This window comes from Urocampus carinirostris, chromosome 10, assembly GCF_059441175.1.
Source record: "Urocampus carinirostris isolate Australia breed hairy pipefish chromosome 10, RoL_Ucar_1.0, whole genome shotgun sequence".
NCBI lineage: Eukaryota > Metazoa > Chordata > Actinopteri > Syngnathiformes > Syngnathidae > Urocampus > Urocampus carinirostris.
Window position 1 is genome coordinate 24603654 of NC_142358.1, and position 16825 is coordinate 24620478.

Below are 16825 nucleotides of genomic sequence, written 5' to 3' on the forward strand. Positions count from 1 at the left end.
AAGTCATTGAAAATGTAGTAGCATAAAGCCAAAGGTCAGTCGAAGTCCGGTTTTAATGGGAAGCTTCAGTCGGGGAAAAGCAAGTGTATTGGCAAAATTCACACAGCAACCAAGAGAAAAGAGCCTGAAAGGCTGAAACCAACATGACCAAATATTTTTAGCCTCCTTTCAACAGGTCCTCAGTCGCTCACTGATAATATACTATCGCTAACAAGTGGGACACAATTTTTATCCAGTTCCCCTGGATCTTTATCACTGAGGCGGGGTCAGAAGGGAAAGCTATCAGCTAAGCAAACAAGTCTTAAGCCAACACTGCTAAACATGGCTAGTCACAAACGCCTAATCCAGTACCAATGAAACGAGTGACATTTGTGACTTGTGTATGTTAATCATCATAAAGACATTGAAGAAGTCGCAAATACCCGTCAGTGTATAGCTAGCCATCCGCTTTCTAAATTGCTTTCTAAAACTGAATGGAGTAGCCCTCCAATTTCGTTGTACTTTTGTATAATGACTATAAGGACCATTTATTCAACTGAAATTCTGTTTTTATTTGTAGATCTATAGCTTTTATTTTGTTACAGTCGTATACTCTAAGTCTCTAAGGACGTCATCTTGAGGTAAGTTTGCATGTCACTGTGTTTAAGTTCTCCCCAAAAGGAAAACGAGCAAAGAAATGCACTTTTCTTTTAAAATAAAAAATAACATCGAAATTGCAATAAAGGTCTGAAAAAAAAAAATCACGATTAAGTTTTCCCCCAAAATTGTGCATCCCTAGTGTACCAGTCTATAAAACGCATGATTTTAAGAATATAGTACAGTACATTAAATATCAATGCTCATATTAATTGAATGTTTGATAGACTGATAAATTTAAAATGCAACAGGATTCAGAACCAGTGTATTGGCGGTAAAGAAAACTTTAGTGGGGAGTATACGCTTTTTAGACACTTGACCGAACCGTTTATGTTAATAGCGCTTAGTCAGCTGTGCGCGCAATTGACTCAACTCAGCGTTTGTCAGAATTGGAATGCTTCAGATGAGATTTGCATCCAAGCCAAATGTACTCATGAAAGGAGCCATAGGTTCCCCACCTCCGCATTAGACCTTATCTCTTTATCACACTTTTTTTCCTCACGTTGCCAGAAACTGATTTGTATGGTGCTGATAGGTTAAACAGTCTCACCACTTCTTCACAAGTGCGTCAAACACATTGTGATTCTAAAGTCTTTTGTTGAAAGACTTTCCGTTTTCTCCATTCTCTCACATTCATTGATGAAGCCACTACTCAGGTTCAATTCCTGTTGCATATAATATTTCCCAATTTGAGTCAGCGATGGTAATTGATTGATCAAGCATTGCAGGATCATTGATCAAATAGTCTACTATAAAGCCTGTATGGGAATGCATACCTATAATCACTGTATGCATTTCCAATCTTAGCCGCCGTATTCTGAGGTATATTGGGCATACTGAGTTATAAGGTACACTTGCACATTTTTGGCTGAATTGAGGTTTTTGGGTGCGGCATCAGTTCGGAAAATAAAGTAGTTGCTTAAACATTGCTGAATGCACAGATGAAATTCAGCTACTTAAGCTATCCCCCTCAACAGTAAACACTATTAAGAGACTTAAAATGGGTTTATTATAACACAAACTAGGCCTTATGGTCATATAATTTTTGCCATGATAAATAAAAACGTGTGATAAAAGTCGATAATTTAAACTGTAATTACCACCCGACCAACTGCAGAAAATGGGGGAGCTGATGCAATGAAAACCAAGTTCCAGACCAACATTCAGGAGAAAAATAAGGTGACGAGAATCAGCCAATCATTTTACAGGAATAGTGCTGTAGTGGGTCACAGAGAGTGAAAGCAGAAGAACTACAAGAGGGTCAAAAGGAGTGATAAAAAGACGAAGGATAACACCAAGCATACCTTCTCAAAGCATGCTGAGTCATAGACAGGAGAGGGACCTTATCTTCAAATGTTTGAAGGTATTTTGGCTACTTACACATTTGATTAGAAGAAAAAAAAAAAGAACACCATCTCTAAGTAACAAAAAAGTCTTTTGCTGTGTGCAGGATGATACACGGTCTAAATATGCCACATGACAAGGATCCTTTTAAAACCACAACTCATCAGCAAATGGAGAGGATTTTTTTTAAACCACTAAAAATCATACACAGATTGTGTGTGTTTATAACCACATGCATTACACTGGTGTTAAACCACACTCTGACAAGCCAGTGTCTTGGTCTGCATGAGTGTTTAACGGATTATCACCATTTGCATAGTTTTTTCAGTTTAATTTTTTATGGGCTTTGCAACGGTTTTCCAAAACGTGTTAAATCATTGACAACAACAGATTCCCCCAATGACTATAAACATGGCACTATCCCGTAAATGACTGCTGACAAACATCCGGGCAATATTGTGGCTGCTTGTGTCAGCAAGTGACTGTGTGTGCATGTGTCACCGAGTGTAGGTGGAATGGGCAAAGCAGACGGCTGTGTAGTGTGATGATGACTTACTGCACTGTTTAAGGAAAAAAATGTGACAGGTCTAAGGAATTAACGGCCAACCATATGTTCTAAACTCCCACTACAAAAGCTTTTATTATTTGCAGATAAGGAGCAAACATGGACCACAATATGATAAAAACATGTCATTTATACACCATTCCCATAAGTTTGGGGAGAACAAAGGTGTAATTGTAAGATATCATGTTCTATACTAGCATCCCAAAACTAGATAATAAGAAAAAAAAAAACAACATTAAGTCTTATGGTGGTGTCCAGAACTTAACAAAATATTCTACTTGCTGACGTTATTTTCTGTTTGAAATGATCATCAGTCAAAGTTCTCTTGTTGCACGTGAAATTATGTGAAATTCTTAGACTAGCTTGAATGAGCTAGTCTGTGCGAGTAATACACCTCATAAGTCTTTAAAATGCCAGTCTGCTACTGGTTGGTGTCATATAAAATGCCGGTGTGTTATTGGTTTGCATTATTGGATTGTGAGGATGCCGGTATTCTACTGGCTGAATTCCTAGCTAAGCCTTTCGTGCTCTTCATTCATTTCCAAATCTGTTCTTAGTTAAATATGCGAGTCGGACTTACAACATTGGTACACATTGCCTCCCTGCTTGGTGCCAAGTGTTAGGGGTTGGAATTGAAGGGTTTTGTCACCTAATGACTCCCCACAACAGGTGTTGCGACACATCGGTTGGGTAGAACTATCGTTGCATCATTTACTGTACACAGTTGCACGTGTGCTAATAGATCAGGGATGAGGTGAGGAAAGTCAAGGAAAAGAGTGATAAGTCTGTCAGAAGGCTATCGTAGATTATCATTTAAGAAAAATAGGTTACAGTCAGTCACTTGGTATATAAAAGTTTGCCGATGATCAGTGTTACTGTAGACCTCAATTATAGTCATAATATTGTTTTATATTTACCATGCAATAAAAGAGATAATTGTTTTTGATGGCAGTCTTGTAAATTTAAATTATTGAATTGAGAACTGTCTAAGTACAGAAATTGTTTAAAAACTAGGCGAACATATTGGAATAAAACCAACCAAGAGCGAATCCTAGTTACCATGCCACAAACATATCTGGCACACACATCACATTACATGACATGACACAGTGGAACACACCCACACACAGGAAGGAAGCAGCGCCACTAGACAGGAAGTGAGTGACAAATAACAGCCAGTGAAAAAGTCCACATCAGTCATTCATAAAGAGATGACGAGAGCTGAATCAGAGGCTTAGCAGGTGGTTGTTATTTAAACAGTGTGTCAATCAAAATGAACAGTCACACAGGATGGACTTTAATCATTGAATTTTACAATTACATACATGCATGTTTATATCACAAATTAACTCAAACCTTTCATTACTTTGAGTCCATAAAAATACTTTTGACTTGTGAAATATGAAATGAAATGATCTGCATTTATATAGCGCTTTTCAAGTCAATGACTTCCCAAAGCGCTTTACAATGTGCTCCACATTTCCCAATAGCAGCCTTGCAGCCATGTAAGGCGCTATCCTGCTTATTGGGGGTATTTGGGGTTCAGTGTCTTACCCAAGGACACTTCGACATGTAACACGGACGAGCCGGGATTCGAACTGGGATCCCTTGATCCCAAGACGAACGCTCTACCTCCTGAGCTAAATAGAAGTAAATTATTCAATATATTTTCTGAAAAAATGTCATGAGATAGCGCCAGTAGGAATTTCCCAATAACAATTTGGGCTCATTAACATGTTTCAACCAATCGTTTAAAACTGAAGTCCCCAAACTACAGCCTGTCACCACATTTGGTCCGGGCCCGTGAACAATACCAGAGAGCATTTTGACGCGCACATTTTTTTTTCACTTCTAAAAAAGAACTTAAAGTCTGGGTGCACCTTTTTGTTTTAACAGGATTTGATCCCAAGTCGCAGCGATAAAGAGAGCCAAGACTACCAGTGATATAGATAACACATGGAAAGGTATTGGCATTTATCTCGTTATCACACTATATTTAGTGACGGTAGTAGGGACAAATGTCCATTTAGTTTTGCATTTCATATGTTTTAATGGCCATTAGTTTACATATTGGTCTCTAGTAGTCACTAAAAATAGTGTGATAATGAGATAAATTATATTGAGTTTTGGCAAGTCATCTATACCACTGGTCGTATAGTGCACTGACAACTAAACTGAACTTGGACCTGTTAAGACGATACATGGTAGAACAGAAAGTTTATATTCCATGGCCTTTTTCTGTAAAGAACCCACAATGTTATTTGGTTTTTAGTAATTTTATGAATAAAGTAGTATTATAATTTATTTTTTTACTTTTGTCCTGCAAAGAATCCAGAGGGTTATTTGGTCATTTTATAAATTAATAGTGTTATTACAGTGGGACCTCGCTACTTCGCGGTTCGACGTTCGCTGGCCTAAAAAATACTAATAATAAAATAAAATAATTTGATTTTTTTTTTTAAAGCATTTTTGAAGGGGCGTCGCTACTTCGTGGTTCCACGTTCAGAGCTTCGCAGGTTTAAAAAATAATAACAATAGAATAAAATAATTAAAAAAAAATAAAAAAAAATAAAATTTAAAAAAAAAACTTTTTTTTTTTAAAAGCATCTTTGAAGGGGCGTCACTACTTCGCAGATTTTCACTTTTCGCGGGTGGTTTTGTCCCCATAAACCGGGTCTAAAAAATAATAAGATTAAAAAAAATATTTTTTTGAAGAGGCGCCGCTACTTTGCGGATTTTCACTTTTCGCGGGTGGTTTTGGTCCCCATTAACCGTGATAACCGAGGTCCCACTGTATTTATTTTCTAACTTTTGTTGTTTGAATGTGGCTTTCTTGAAAACAGTAAGTGCAGTCTCATATTCCTTGTATCTGTATTAAAACCCGCAGTTTAAGTTTAAAAACAGATTGACTTGGAAAAACAAGGACTTGGCCAGATCAAACACGTTTTAAATTTAGTGCTTGCGTATCAGCAAAAGCAAAATGATTTATTAACATGCATGTAAAGAAATAAAAAAGTGATTTCATAAAAAAAAAAAAAATAGGAATAGAAAAAAGAAAGTAAGAATGTTAATAATCAATGCATTATTATTAATAATTTATTCTCCCGGACTGCCCATTTATCGGCTAGGGACAGTATCACAAATACTTAAAGAGGTATATCGTTTGAGGTTTCTTTAAAAAGTTGAAAGTTATATATTTTCTTAAGTTTCTTTTAACAATGTACGATAAGATTGTTTTTGTTTATTGTGTGTGTTTTTCCCCGGATTTGTTTTGTCATGTTCGAAATGAAAAGTTCAATTCATTCATTCACAATGCCAAACTTCACACATCGACACATTGCTAATTTGATACCCTGAGATAAAAAAATTAATTTATGGATTGGATGGTAACAAAAGACTGAAAAGACACACTTCTCTATAGCATATGAATAATCTTTATTTTATGTTTATAGTATGTGTATTATTTGGCCTCATGTAGGTTTTAGATGAGGGGATGGTGTCATAATAGTCTGTAATAATAGTTTGCAATAGTCTTTGATCCGTGCAGCCCTTTGAGACTCTTTGTGATTAAGGGCTATAAAAATAAACATGACTTGACTGAGGTTGCGAGAGAGAGACTCTTAATGCAAAATTTAATACATCAAGGAGAGAGATTTTGTTTAAATTTAGCAGATATTGATGTGTGACAGATAGGCAAAAGAGAAGAGAAAAGCCACAGTTTGAATATGTGACACAATGTAGTAACTGTAATAGGGTGGACTGAACTGAGAAGAGTGTCCACAATAAGGCTCTGTTTTGGGAAAGTGTGTGTATGTGAACGTGCGTGCCAGCGAGGACAGTCCCGTGCCATGTACAAACACTGCCCTTGTGTTGCCCTTAGTCCACCAATCTTTACAGAATTTTATTTCAGACACAAATACAAACAAAATCAAACCAGCTTGGCCTCAAAGATCCTCCACACGTGGGCTTACACTTGCACATACATACACTCAACTCACAAAGCTGGGTCGAGAGTGCAAAGTCAGTCACTTGGTAGACACATAGACCTAACCAAATTCTTTGCACTCATGTGACCTCCTGTAATCTGCATTTTGGATTCACATGCCCTCTGTAGCTTGCCCATCCAGTACCTTGCACCACAACCAACAAGAGTGAAAGACGAATGTTAGCATAAAATGTTTTAGAAGTAGCACTATGAATTAATAGTTAGCGATTTTTTAAATTAACATAACATATAGCAAGGGTCACCAACCTTCTTGAAGCTGAGAGCTACTTTTTTTGTTACTGATTGGCACTGTTGGACATGATACCTTAAAAGAGGAATTAGTTACAAGTGAACGTTATATTAAAATGAAGTTGCATTTTAAAGATTTTGAAATTTTCTGAGCAAATACGATGCATTGGTGATTTCTTTGACCAGAATTTACTAACAGAGATGAGAATTCAGATCCTATTTAAAGAACCATGTTTTCCCTGCTTGGCTCACTAAAAAGAGCCGTCTCTTTAGGTTGTTTTTGTTCTTTTAATCCCTACAACAAATATTTTTATGCAACATTATTCATAGATTGACTTAAAATAGTGGGAAAATAAAATAAGGCAGAAATGGGAAAAAAGGTAAATGAAAATATACAATGACAAAAGGAGATAAAAGACAAAAGGATCAACTTTACATTTCTATATAAACAAATTAACACCAAAAACATAGGAAAAATAATTAAAATATTTATAAAATATACAAAAAAGATCAAATGTAAAACATTTTTTATGCTCAACAAATTCAAATTCAACAACGCGGAACCCCCCCCAAAATGCATCATGACCAGTCAAAAGAGAAAAAAGGCATCTCAGAGGGAACCGGCTGTTAATTGGTGGGGAGCTGGCTCCCTTCGTTTACTTCCAAAAGCCAAAGAGATGTATCAGGTGCTAAAATTTTTCGCGGATCAGCCCTCATACGTAGTTTCTTTAGGGACATTAGTAAATAATATATTTTTAATCACTATCTAACTATATGGTAACAGCTATTTTGAATGGTGACATGATACGAAAAGACGTGACGGGGAGCGAAGACAACCGCGCCGCTGAGCGTTCAGTTTTGCCGTTGGCGTTTCGCAGCCCAAGTACCGCACTGCTTTTGACAGTCAGTAACGATAGCGCCGTTGTAATGGGGGGGAAAGTATTCAGTTAGATTACCCTGTTAAGTAACGGCGTTTTTTATAATGCATTATTCCCAACACTGCTGTTTCGTGTGAAGAGCTACCATTTTGATATACAGACGCTCCCCTACTTACGAAGATTCGAGTTACAAACAACGATACACACCAACATTTTTTCGGAATGTCAAAAAATAGCCAGGAAATTGCTGTGAGTTAGATTTTGTATTGTGTGCACCTTCATTCGAGTAAAGGACAGTGCTGTGTTGCTTCTTTCCGCCGCGTGGCGCTGTGAGAGGTCACCCAGCATCCAACCCAAAGAAGAAATCTGGCTTGTGTGTATACACACTGCACTGTATCTCTAGCACACTTAGATCTTTGACGTTTTTATTGTATAATATCTCGTCCATCCATTCAATATGGTTGGTGTGAAGTGTAAAGAAGAGGCGAGCAGTTTCTTTTGAAACAAAAGTGGAATAAGAAAGCTTGATGCGGTCGAGAAAATGCTTGGATCGCTTTTATTCCAGCCACTCTCTAACATGGATGAGGACCCCTTGTAACTCATCTTCCAAAAGTAAGTTAAACTCAACCTTAAACATACAAAATATATCACTGAAGCAACCTTTGAACAAATTTAACTAATGAACTATCGTCCGGAACCTCGTTCGTAAGTAGGGCAGCATCTGTATTGAAATGCAACCCAACCTGAAACCCAACTAATTAATTTGAATTGAAGGACTCGACCCAAAATAAATTCGAAACTTTCCTTCGGCGCCGAAGTGCGCACTTTGAGTACCTCAAATCAAGTGTGCACTTGAAATGCACACCTCGGCGCCAAAGTGCAGCAAAATGAAAATGAACAAAAAGGTCCCGAAAAGATATTCATTTTCTGTAGATTACAAGATGCAAATAGTGAAAAGGGCAGCTAAAAATAAATATTGTAAAGCTTATGGACTATTGGCGAGAAGCAAAAATGACGTTTGACGTAAGAGGTGGACTTCGGAGGCGGGATTGGAAATATTTCTATAATTCTATTTACGGTACATTACCAAAATATGTATTTTCCAGCACAACCACAGGGTCTGAAAAGAGTAATTGGAAATACCCACAACTAAAGAAAAACTCAGACAGAAAGTAGGAAGTCAGCACATACAATAAGGTAAATTCCAGACTTTCTGTCGGACTTAACCAAGCATTGGTTAGGTCATCCCATTTAAAGGGACGGGACGAGATAGGCGAAAATAAAACTGAATTTGAGACTCCTTGTGATTAAGGGCTATACAAATAAACATGACTTGACTTGAATTTCTGTATCAACTGTTCGGGAGGCTGTCATAAGACAAACCCTGGTGATGAGGTATTTTATTTAGGTCTCTCAGACTCTTGCTAACCAGCAATTCTTCCGGCCAATCAATAACAGACATGCACAAAAGATCAGAAAGAGGTTACTGGACAGCTCCAGGTATACAGAAACATACAGAAAAAAAACATATCATAATGCCTCCAGACCTCAAAAAAAAAAAAAAAAAAAAAAAAAAAAAAAAAAAAATGCTTGTTGTAAAGTATACCTTCACAGATCACTCGTCATTATGGACAATCCCTGTCATATTCTGGTAGCATGACTAATAGGACAAAATGGCTAGATAGGCAAAACAATTTATCTGAATTTTCCCATTTTGTAACATAATAAAGCTTTCACGCCATAATTAAGACATGTAGACACCCTCTTACCAATTTCACATAAAGCACAGGCAATGTCAAAGGATGGTATAGTACATGGATAGGCAACATGAGGCAGAAAACAGCAGGCCAGCATGTTTTTGATGTCACTTGCCTCTAAAAAATTCAATATCAATTCACTATCAATACCAGCTTTTTCCAAAATAAATAATATTTAGCTGATGATATGAATCAGATCTGTTGGGGTGGTATGAATACAAAACAAGCAGGACTATGACTCTCTAGGACTGAACGTGTATATAAGTAGGATACCTTACCTGCTATTATCTAAAGTTCCTCATTTTCTATGCCTCTGTGGGTTGTTGATGTCACTGCTAGGTGGCTGAGAAGCTGCATCTGTTGGCCAAAGACAAAAAGTAGTTATGACAGAAGAAAAAACCTGCATGAACGTCAACTATGCATGTACTGTAAATGACAACATGGCAGCAACGTCACATGAATAAACAATATTGCAAATGGTATTTGTCCGTATAGTCTCTTAACTGGCCTACAATGCCTGTACATTAGTAGCTAAAAACCAAGATCATTACGTTCAGCCCATTTTAAAATCGAAAATAAATAAATAAATTCGAGGTATCTAAATTAAATGAGGCATTGACTTGGGTTCTACGCAAGTTTGTCATCTTATGAGTACAGAAAGTACATGTAGGGATTGGATGTATCATTTGTAAGCATGCTACACTGTATTAAATTTGAGATTCATGATCATTTTAGTCAAATATATACATGTATTACATAAAATGAGCAAAATTATCTGCCATACCAGTTAATTTATATAATTGTGTTATTTCTAGGAATTTCAATTCTCAAAATTCACCTGTGTAGCTTTTTAAAATTTATTTTAACAGTTTTTAATTGATTCAGTGGTAATTGATTAAAACACGCTACTTTCCGGCATTAACATTAGGAAAATTTATATTTAACCTCACATTTTCTTTTCAGTTTCTATGTAAGAGAGAGTGCCACTGTCACATCTCTGTTGTGGGGGTTTGAAGAATCAACAATGACATCTGAACAGTGAGCAGCATGACTGATACAAGTGCTATTTCTGGAGGGCCAGGTGGAGAAGAGGATTCTGGCCTGATAGTCAATTTATTCCAACAAAGGGAATAGAATAGAATAGAATATACCTTTATTGTCATTGTTACAAATGGGCTAACATATTGTGACAACGAAATTGGGCATGACACTCCAGTTTTACACATTCATAGTGAGGTATGAGCAAGAAGATAAAGGAACAGAGAAGATAATGTTATAAGACAAGGGGGATAAGGCCATAGTTATAATTTACATGGTATTTACACAAGAAATGTCGGCATGTGGGATGTTACATACAGGGTTGTCGTGATAACGTTGGTATCGTAAAATTTCAGCAGATGGGTGGTTTAGAACAGTTTCCGAATAACTCAGCGAGGAGAGCTTAACCGCCACTCCAAAAAAACTCATTTTTGTTCTATGTTTTGCATAATATACTTTCAAAAAATATTTATCAACCGAAGAGGTGAGTTTTACTTTCTTTATGGTTTATAACTGCATTTTCACAGACTATTCCATCTATGCCTGTAAAAACTGTTATAGTGATCTTTGAGCTTCTTTTACTGTTCCTCTCAAAGTTTGAAGAAACAATATATTCACACAGTAGCCATCTTTCGAGACATTCTGATAAACATGATTTTAAATATTGATGATTAATGAAATTCATCATAACTAACAGCATTTAATTTAAATTCTGTGATTTTTTTTTCAAATATATTTCACATTTTTAGTGACATGACAGGTTGGCTGGTTTGTGTGGCTCGTTGTTGCATTCATTTTTCAACATGCAGATATTAGCCAAAGTCTCCATGGCCTCAAACACTATACCCTCTGCCTTTATTTTAGCAAAAGAAAACAACAAAACCAAGATGTTGAGTAACGTGTTAAAGGACAGTGTACATAAACATAAAACAAGCCAGCACATCAAGTAGATGAAACGAGGCTATTCCAGCTAAAGGCAGCCAACTTCCTGTTTTTGTTCAGTGGTTAAGATCTTGATACGCAGATTGTGAAATGTTGGTAACAAACTGCGGTTGGTAAAAAGTAAAATGTTAATCGAGTTAGAATGTGAATTTACGCTAATTTCACACAACTGTACGGTAAAATTACATTTGGAGTGACCAAAAGGTGTGTTGTTTCAGACAGTGATAAAATCTCAGGCCAAAAATGGAAAAAATTTACTCTTTAGATAAAAGGATGCGTGCATCAAATGCAGTAATTAAAAGCATGCGTATGTGCCCCTTTAGTTTCTATTTTAATGTTGGGTTCAATGCATCCTAGTACCAAATTATTTTAGCTAATATATAGCAGTTCGGTCAACAAAACCACAACATCATAAGTGAGGGCCTTAACAGATTCTAGTGTTTACCATACAATAACATACAAATGCCCCGCGCCCTCCTTGTTGGGTTTAGGGCTGCAACAACAAATCAAAAAAATCAAAGATATAAAGCGTTGGCGACTAATATGTTCATTGATGGGTTGTGTAGCGCGATTTATGAGTCGCTCAGCACATCGTAGAGCCAGTGACGTCACAAGCAGCGCGAGTTGGCGAGCATGACAGAGCGAGGTGGAGTGCAAACAGAGGCGGTATTTTTAAAGAGTACAGTAAATTCAACTGATGAAACATGACGGAAACGAAGAATACCATTTAACCGAAGTCCACAAAGGTGTAAAAGCACTCCACACTTTACAAAACAAAAAAAGTTTGTCACTAGGCAAACTTTGCAGGATTGACATGGCATGGCACAGGAGAACCACCATAATGAGACAGCATCTAACAAAAACATATTGGATTCACCAACGAGGATTAAGGGAGTTCCGTAGCAGGGTAAGCCACTACATTATTTGTTTTTATTCAGTTACATCATCTTAAGTGTTGTTAATTGTGCTTTATCACAAAAAAACTCAACCTTTACGCAGCGGTGGCAAGATTGGGTATTGAGTAAAGAATTAAGCGAGGAAACGTAACGTTAGTCTCTCTGATTACATTACGGGAGCAGCCAATTAACATGGCTTGCATGTTTTTGAATGTGGGAGGAAACCGGAGTGCCCGAGAGAAACCAACACAAGCACAAAGAGAACATGCAAACTCTGCACAGAAAGGCTGGTAGCTGGATTTGGACCCATGACATCAGAACTGTGCCGCAGACGCACTAACCACTGCTATGCCGTGCTGCCCTTGTCCGCCTTCCCTCCCCCCTCCAGCCGCTTGGGTGGACTTAAGTCAAGTCAGCTATAAAAGGCGGAGGCACCCACCCCTCAGTCTCTTTTTTGTGCCGGACAAGCATCAGCTTTCCGATCACTCGTGGGCCTCCAAATGCTTCTTGCCGCTGGCCAAAACGTGACCTAAAATCCCGGCGTCGTTCATCTAGGTTAATTGGGCACAAAAATGGACAACATGCTGTCTGGTTTTTGGGTAACTGTGAAACTTGGTAGATTTAGGTCTGGTGAATTTCTCAAATGACGCACAATACAGAATCTTGTGTTTCTCTTAGAAACTACAACACTGCCATTTCTAATCAACTAACTACCTTTTCTCCTGAAACGTTTTTTTCCTTTGTTAATTAGAAATGAGAGTTTCTCTTGTCAACAATGTTGTTTGTTCTTCCGTTTGATACAATTTTTCTTGTCATATAAATAAATGTAGTTTGTTAGAATCCAACCACTTGCCTTTTTAGGTGTGTGTCTACATTATTTTCTTTCTGGACTGATCAATCATTATCCATTTTTATGAACTGAAAATCGATAATTTAAAGATAAAAATACATTCTTTTAGAACATTGCTTCTTTCATGATTAATGCTAGACACAATAAGAGGCCATTTCAAATTAATTCGGGTGGTAAACATTGAGGCCTCCCTGCTGGCCGAATCAGTAACCACCAAATTAGATTATGAAATAAAGCAGCAAGTTTTAATTTTCTGGGAAAGTCTGAATGATTCTTGTCATAGTAAATTGTGCCATAATACATACAGTACTTATACTATACTTTCCCAACTCATTAGAAAACAGAACACAATGACAACCTTCATGATGATAATGACATAATTTTTTTAATCAAATGCCTGCAAAGTGTGTAGCAAGGGCATCTCATGCTGTGAGACAAAAACTTGAAGCCTTACCTAGTAGTACCTTGTCAAATGTGATCACAATCTAAAAAAACTAAACATTTTCTTTTATATATTTTACACTTGGTGTTTCCAAAGTGACCTTTTGGAGACCATCTGTTCCCAGCCCTTTGCATTCGTGCAGATTATTTTGGCCAATTCATAGACAGTGTGAACGAGTTGTAAATGTTTGACTTCTCTTTCTATAAATCGCCAAACTTATGGCGTCCTCTACAACAGCAACAGACACACACAGAGCCTACTACATCATAGGGCGCGCTGCACATTTTGTAAAAATCCATAGTGTAATACATAAAAATGTGTTGAAATGATTGAAAGAAGTGTCCCAAGTTATCTGGGGTACCAATGTCTTATACTGTAAGTCTAAGTCATTCCTTTTTTTCTTTTCAGGTGATTTTATTTTTGGTGATGTTATATTTGGTTCAACATGCTTTAACAGAAAATAGAAATGTGAACTTTTTTTTTTTACATACAATCATTAAAATAAAATGATGTTTTTCCTTTGCCGCACTAGTTTTCAGGTTTGAAGTTGGCCTTCGCTTTCTGTGTGGAATGCGCATGCTCTCCTATGATTATGCGCATTATTTCTGTGTTAATCCACATTCCAAAAACACATTTCTAAGCACATGTTGAAACCATGTTGTTTGATGATTTTGATGTGTCCGAAAACAAGCCAAGAGAACTGAGCTGACTTTATATTGTGTGTGTTCATAATCTTAAAATTCAGGCAAAGTTTAGAATAAAAACTAGAAAGTACGCAAGCAAATTATGTGGCAAATAAAATTAGCAAAAAGTTGAGGAAGCAAAATAAACTTATCACAGCCAGAAACACAAACACAACCATAATACAAATTAAAAAGAAGGGGCGTAACAAACGCGGGCTGACGGGAAGTGGGGACCGGTAAAGGTGAGTGTTTGTGGACACGGCGGACAACAGTGGATATATATTTTTACCACCCTTACCTTTGGAAATATACACTTTTTTCTTTGAATACCTTTCAACGGGACCCGGACTCTGCCAGTCTGCATCAAACCTTAAGTACCGGTATCAGTTTTGGTTTATTTTGCCGGCTGTGATTTTTGGACTGTGTACTTAAAATAAAGGATATTCAGTTACAATTGTGGTACTTAAAGTCGGGTCTGGGTTAATTTTGTGTTTTTTTTTTTTTTATGTGGGTGCATGCGGCTCATATACAGGTGCGGCTTGTGTAAGTACGAAATCGGTTTTCCTCTTAAAATGTGGTGGGTGCGGCTTATAATCAGGTGCGCTCTATAGTCCGGAATTTACGGTATATAGTGGATGCAGTGAATGTTCTGCACCGAAACGTTTTACTGAAAACAGCAAAAAGGGCATTTTCATTTTTGGGCTAAAAGAACAAATAAAACTAAAAAAGGCTTCCGAAAAGAAAATGTTAGATAATGTCAAGGCTAGGGTGAGATTGAGCCATGGTGAAGTGGGCTTGGCAGAATGATGTTTCTTAATTTTTAGTTTGCACACGAGAAGGAAGAGGATGTAATCTTTGGGTTCCTCTTTACCTCTCACCAAGGTTCTTCTCCTACAATCGCTAAATTCGGCTGGACGTCCAGGCAGAGGTTTGGCTGTCCCAAACTTCTTGATTTTGTGGAATATGGAGGCATCTCTACTCTTATGAACATTGAGAAACTCATTGCAGAGAGCTTTAATATGTCTGACCGAGAATTAGTTAATTTTTCTTTTATTAAATACAATTAAGAAAATGTTATTTTTCAGGCAAAATGTGTACATTGACGAGGAAAAAAACTTATTTTGGAAAATCGCTACAACACAGATTAAAAAAATTGAAAGGGTGTGATTACTTTCTTTACCCTGTACAAGTATTATTGACAAACCCAAAGTGGGTCACATGCATGGGACACGGTGTAATATGGCATGTGCACTTCAGATATTGTAGATTAGCGACCTTTTCAACTGCCCTGTTGAGCAAAGGTCTCACTTTCTACTTGTTGATTACTCATGCTCGCCTGTAAGACTTAATATTTGCTTGAATCATTTTTCCACCACAGCAAAGAGACTGGCACATATCCAGGGAAACATCTGCAAAGTTTTCTTGGAGCCTGTTTGATTCGCAAACTTTTTGCTGTTTTAGCTACGTGCTAGAAAATAATGTGGTGAGCGGGGTTACTTTTCATACACCAATTTGAAACATGACTGTGCTTGAACGTGTACTCAAGTCTACATTTACAACATACCGGCGGTTGTAATAAAGGGAAAAGCCCTCATTGCCCAGCATTGTTGCCTGTGCTCTACAGAGTAATGTAAATGTTGGAAAACACGCTCTACAGGATGTTAAAAATGAACAGAAAAGTAGATTACAAAAGTTAAATTCAGCACGCCGAGAAAACAAATATTTTTTCCATTCTGTTTTTATTTTGGTTTTACACGTGTGTTTAACCATGCCTATGCTCATTGATTATTGACAATTAAAATATATATTAGCAGTTTTTTGTTGATGCTCAATAAAGCACATTTTTGAATATGCACACCAAAATGCGTTTGTGTTGTTGTAATGTGGAAGAAGCAGTGGACGGACAACATAAGTGTGGACGCGAGGAATGTATATAAAGCCCGCTCACCATATCGGATGCGCCTTAAGTGTGTTAAATACAGCAATGTTAGACGTAACTGAAAATGAACCTTTCAGTACATTCCACCTTATAGTCATGAAAATACTGTAAACCACCCCCTTATTTTTTAAGATTCCTTTGATTAAAAATCAAGACCATAACTGCAAAAATATCTTCATATACAGTGAAGAAAAATAATATTGCGTAACAGACTAGAGATCAGTGTATTTGTCTGGTGACTATTTTAAGTCAAGTCATGTTTATTTGTATAGCCCTTTATCACAAAGAGTATCAAAGGGTTGCAAAGATCAAAGACTATTGCAAACTATTACTACAGACTATTATGACACCATCCCCTCATATGAAACCTACATGAGGGCAAATAATACACATTATCAACATAATATATAGGTTATTCATATGCTATAGAGTAGAAGTGTGTTTTAAGCTTAGATTTAAACATTCCCACTGAAGTTGCAGATCGAATCTCAGAGGGAAGAGCATTCCACAGCACCAGGGCCTGGATGGAGAACGCTCTCGAACCTGCGGATCTCTTCTTGTTAGAGCATAGAATGCAAACTGTCCAAAGAACGCTTGGATAGTTTCTGAAATGCTGGCTCG

At 37.1% G+C, this 16825-nt stretch overlaps 1 protein-coding gene across 3 annotated transcripts in view; it reads right to left on the bottom strand.

The window, feature by feature from the left end:
- pik3cb (phosphatidylinositol-4,5-bisphosphate 3-kinase, catalytic subunit beta) overlaps window positions 1–16825 on the bottom strand; it is a 97419-nt gene that overhangs the window by 32733 nt on the left and 47861 nt on the right. For all 3 annotated transcript variants that reach the window (XM_088346446.1, XM_088346447.1, XM_088346445.1), the window contains exon 2: window positions 9693–9771. The gene's annotated coding sequence lies outside the window, so the exon portion shown is untranslated. The remainder of the gene's footprint in view (window positions 1–9692; window positions 9772–16825) is intronic.